The following is a 5,384-nucleotide window of genomic DNA, read 5'->3' as shown; positions in this document are numbered from 1 at the left end:
AACCGAATCCAAGATCTTACAGTTTAGGGTTTGGAACAGCCCAACACTACCATCTATTACAACTGATTTTAATATCGAGTCCTCACACAAAACTATCTCTTATTCTACCTGAGCTCGGACATACGCATCGGCGTCACAGGTCTTACGTGCTGTCTGCTTGAATCTAACCATAGCTGCTAGCTGTAATATCAGGGTTAAAGCAAGGAGTGAGCCAAATGCTCAACAAGTGCTAATTATATGATACAAAACATAAATCGAGATATGTATAATAGAATGACATTGTGAAGATATAACCAATAATAGCAAGAGATAAAACTTTGGGTGAAGGCATCATTTGCTTGTATCAAAATATTTCCAAAATCATATCTTAATTAAAATCATTTTATGACACTACGGATTACAGCCGGTGATCAGCCGCGAAGTAATCCCGAACCTCGCTGGGTTCTAAAACATTAATGGGATCCCTAGGCAACTTTTAAGCCTACAATATAAGTGTGGAAATGACCCGCGTCTCAGTGCAGATCCACTATTCAAAGAAAACATTTATCCCCCTTTGGGACTGAAAATCCACATTTTAATCATTTCAAAAACTGATGCCGATTTATAATAAAATCTCTTAAGTAGTAAACATTTTTATCAAGGGATTATAGATCAACTTTGAAACACTGGAAATATGTCACAAAATCTCAGGGCTATGATCCACTAGACTTTACTCTATTAGGGTAACTGAAAGGTTTCCATATGCAAGAACTTTGACAAGAAAATTTAGCAAGGCTATTGGATATTATCAAAGAGTAATGCCAAACTAGGCTTAAAGCAATGGTTTTTCGACAAGGTACAAGTACTAGAACATCAAGAAGATAAGCTTGAAGAATACTAGGGGTTTCAAGATATGAAGAAATGATTTTTAGCTCAAGGTATATCAGGATTGTCAAACTTTAGGGTAAGAAAGAGAGGTATCAATCAATTATGGACAACTTTGATGAATATCTGGCTTTTAGGTATCAAGGTAAAGTTTCTATAGAGGTTCAAGCATCAGGGTGAGATATCAAGATTTTTAGGAATCAATAGTACGTTGATCAAGAGGATCAAACAAGAATTATAACAAATCTTTATTTTTATCAAGGCATTCCAATTACTTTGATGTACTAGCATGATACGACCTTCGATCTACTTGCAATACGTACTTGAGGGTTCAAGGCATTTCTATATAATTCAAAGATAGACTTAAGAATCGCTTTGTTCAAGTATATCAAAATGACTCAGGATAATCGCATCAATATATATGAACTAATTGTTACACATTTGCAGTGAATACGAAAGACAGGTTGAATCACTTGCCTTGAGAAAGGCTGGTCTGGTCTGGCTGGTATGAGCAACTGGAAGCTTTACTCGACCTTTATGGCAAGTTTACCCTCATCTCGAGATCCTACATAAATAATAATAATCCTCGTTATAATATATTCTCACCAACTTAACCTATTTACAACACAAATGGCACTTAGGCCTATATGCACGCAATTTGTATTCACCTTATAAATATAATTGTACACATAGCCACATATACTCAAATATCATATTTTAATACCAAATAATATCACACACACCATAATGCAACACTAGGCTTGAATGATCTCGACTCACAACTTAAGTCACTTGGTCGCTAAACTAGACAAAGTTTCCAAATTTTGGCTTCCTTACTCAATGTGCCTTTACTTAATTATCCAAAACCTATTGACCCTCACTTGGGCCTTTTACTCTACTGGCTTTATACTATATTTCAACCATAGTGGTCAACCTAGGTCTCACTCCTAAGTGTTCTAAAACTATGTGATAAGTGAAAGTGCTCACTAAGGAAAATTTCAGAATGACATCTATGGTTTCTTGAGTGCATTAGACACTCTTAAACTCCAAGTTTACCTCCAAAACTTCTACACTAGACTCTTCTGACCTTAATGCATCTCCCAAACTTGATGTGGCTCAAGGGCCTAGCTTGGGCCTCCTTGGGCCTAAGCTTAAAGTCCATGGTTTCCCTGTTTTTCTGGGCAGAAAACGCCCTGACTTGAACTAACTTGTGACATATGGTTCTAAATCAAATCCTATGAACTATGGATGGAAAAACTCCTCTGACACTCCCTCTAACTAAGGCCCAACAGGGCCTAATGAGGGCCCACCCATGACATGGTCAAAACTTCGTATTTCTAAGGTGCAACAAAACTGTCTCCTGCTGGACAGATTTTGTGATTCCACTTGTGCACCTAACCAAACGACTTATAAACCTCCAACAAACACCTAAAACCTTTAATAAACTCCTATTGCTAGCTTCTGGTGCCTGGGGCCTCAAAGTGCACAATAAATGCTCATTCAAAACTTCCCCATAACTAGTGCATCAAATCTGGAAAAATGCAAATACTAACTAATCCCTTTCCACCTTAACTCCCACTTAATAACCAAGATCCAACTCTTTCCAAAGCAAACCTAGAGTCTTAATGTCCTTAAATAGTGCCTCAACAGAAGGGGAGATCATCCATGCCCAAGAATCAACAACATGTAACTAAAAATATAACATGCAACTCATGAAAAACACATAACAAGATTTCACATAGGCAAAAAGTTTAAATGCTTGCAAATTCGGCTTGTACCTATTACTCATCCTTAATAATCATGAAATATATCTTCTTTTAACTATTAATAAGAAATTTATCATGGAAACAATATAATTTAAGCACACATATTTCCAATTTAAAGATTTTTAGACATAGCAACATGATTTCAAAAAGAGTAGCATGAAAAACATGGTTGATCACCATTTTAATATCTTAAAACTAGCATGCATGGCTAAACATAAATATATAATGAAATTTCAGTAGCATGCAAAGGATTTTAAAGCATGATATCTCCATAAAACACTTAGTTAGTACATATATAAAATATATCTCATTGAGAGCTCTTGAATTCACAAGAATCAAGAGTTTCTCTTTGGAGATCACATAAGAACTACACATGCATCCATGGAACTTCAACTTCCAAGTCACAAAACTCTTGGAAAGTATATAAGATGAATGTAGGTAGAAGTTTTATACTTGGGAAGATGAAGAATGAAATGAAAAATGGAAGGGGGTAGGGGAATGATGCTTCGGCCGAGAGCAATGGTGGGAGGGGGAGGAGAGAAAAATTGTGGTGTATTGGAGTGTGGAGTGAGTGGAATGACTTCTCCCACTTTGATTTTAGTTTTATGCTTTTTGGTTGACAAAATAATGAGTGTAAGTGAGAATGTACAAAAATTTCCTCTAACTAAAGTTAGGCCATTTTGCATGCAAGGCTAATGTGATAATTTAGTAATCAACAAATGAGTTAGTGGGGTTGGAAAGGTCTTATTTTCCCTTTGAGAGAATAGAAGGGTGATTTGCATGCAAGGTCTACTATGTAATTTGCTAATTATAACAAATAAAATTTGTAAAGATTTATTTTTATAAAATAAAATACAAGTTCAAAAATTATAAAATTTATACCATAAAATAACTTGGATTTTTAGAAATTTTATAAAATCACTTTCGAAATTTGTGAACAAAATAACTTTTAAAAGAAAATTTCTCCAAGGTTTAGAATATTCCTTATAAATCAAAAATAAGGGAAATAAATAAACTCTTGCTTTGAAAAATCATATACTACATAAAGCAAATTTAAAATGCAGAAATTTTTCATTCACACAAGGTACAACCATTAAGTATATTTACTTTCGGCTTTAATATCACACAAAATCCACAGATAATATTACATAAAATGCCGGTCGTAACATCCTCTCCCCCTTAAGGGATTCTGTCCCCAGAATCTAAGAGAACAGATGAGGATACCAGGAACGCATATCAGACTCTAACTCCCAAGTTGATTCTTCGACCTTGGGGTTCCTCCATAGTACTTTCACTAACTTTACGGACTTATTCCTAAGACTTTTTACTTGCCAGTCGAGTAATTTGACAGGTTGCTCCACAAATGACAGGTCTGCCTGAATTTCTACAGGTTCATATTCTATCACATGGCTGGCGTCAGGATTGTACTTCTTAAGTAATGACACATGGAACACATTATGCACATGCTGATATTGAGGTGGTAAGGCTAACTCGTAGGCCACCTTCCCCACTTGACTCAAAATTTCAAAAGGACCTATATATCTAGGTGCTAACTTCCCTTTCTTGCCAAATCTAGACAACCCTTTTCTTGGTGACACCTTCAACAAAACGGCTTCGCCTACTTGGAATCTAACATCCTTACGCGCTGGATCCGCATACTTCCTTTGTCTATCTTGAGCAGCAAACAACCTTTTCTGAATTAACTTGACTGTCTCATGCAACTGTTGTACCAATTTCGAGCCTAGAATCCTTCCTTCTCCTACCTCATCCCAACTTGTCGGTGATCTTTATTTTCGTCCGTACAAAGTTTCGTATGGTGGCATGCCAATACTGGAGTGATAGCTGTTGTTATAAGAGAATTCAATCAATGGCAAGTGGTCATCCCAACTACTTGCAAAATCGATTGCACAACTGCGCAACATGTCTTCGATTGTTTGAATTGTCCTTTCGCTCTGACCATCAGTCTGCGGGTGGTACGCCGTACTCATGTTCAACTTTGTGCCAAGACTTTCTTGAAATTGCTTCCAGAATCTCGAGTTAAATCGGGGATCTCTGTCTGAAACTATTGATACGGGTACTCCATGCCTTAGTACGATCTCATGCACGTACAGATGAACCAATTTGTCCAATGACGACTTCTCAATAATTGGAAGAAAATGCGCCGACTTCGTAAGGCGATCAACTATAACCCATATAGCGTCATGTCCGGATTTCATTCGCGGTAGTCCCACTATAAAGTCCATAGCAATATTTTCCCATTTCCATTCTGGAATCTTTAGGGGTTGAATTAATCAGCCTGGTCGTTGATGTTCTGCCTTCACTTTCTGACAAGTATAAAACTTCGCAACCCATTCTGCCACGTCTCGCTTTATATTTGGCCACCAAAAGTTCTGCTTTAAGTCCCGATACATCTTGGTGCTTCCCGGGTGGATTGAAAATCTTAAATTATGGGCTTCTTGTAAAATCTCATTCTTCAATTTAGGAACATGAGGAATCCCAATTCTTGAGGAAAATCTTAGTATACCTTGCTCATCCCTTTGAGTGCCAATCTCTTCTCCAGTTAGCTGATTCTTCTCTTTCTCCATTACTTCTTCCTGGCATTTCCTTATCTTTTCCAATAGTGTTGGCTGAAAAGTCATTGCACGACAAACTTCTTCAACCATTCCATAATTACAAAGTTCTAATCCAAATTTCTTAATCTCTTCAGAAAATTCCTTTGGTGTTGCCATCATATTCAATCTCTCCTTCCTACTT

Source organism: Apium graveolens, chromosome 5 (genome assembly GCF_009905375.1).
Source record: "Apium graveolens cultivar Ventura chromosome 5, ASM990537v1, whole genome shotgun sequence".
In the NCBI taxonomy this organism is placed as follows: Eukaryota; Viridiplantae; Streptophyta; class Magnoliopsida; order Apiales; family Apiaceae; genus Apium; species Apium graveolens.
The sequence above is the reverse complement of the archived record's forward strand: the minus strand, read 5'-3'. Positions refer to the sequence as shown.